Source organism: Penaeus monodon, chromosome 30 (genome assembly GCF_015228065.2).
Source record: "Penaeus monodon isolate SGIC_2016 chromosome 30, NSTDA_Pmon_1, whole genome shotgun sequence".
NCBI classification, from domain to species: Eukaryota; Metazoa; Arthropoda; class Malacostraca; order Decapoda; family Penaeidae; genus Penaeus; species Penaeus monodon.
Genome location: NC_051415.1, coordinates 4,253,685 through 4,253,940, shown reverse-complemented (window position 1 = coordinate 4,253,940; position 256 = coordinate 4,253,685).

The following is a 256-nucleotide window of genomic DNA, read 5'->3' as shown; positions in this document are numbered from 1 at the left end:
CAGTCGGGGGCGCTCTCACAGACTGCGTCTCGGCTCTCTTATCTTAGCTCTCCGTCGCTCGCGCCGCTCGTTCTGTGTAGGAGACCGTCAGTCGTGATCCAGATCTGGATTCTTACACGGATGGAACCGCGTTTCATAATCGGTGTGAGTCACGCTCTTCCCGCGGCTTCGCGGTCAAACGGTTCATCACGTGGCGTCGTGCGCGCTCGCTCTCTCGACACCGCGCGCACTACAGTGTATAGAGAGAAGGGGGGAG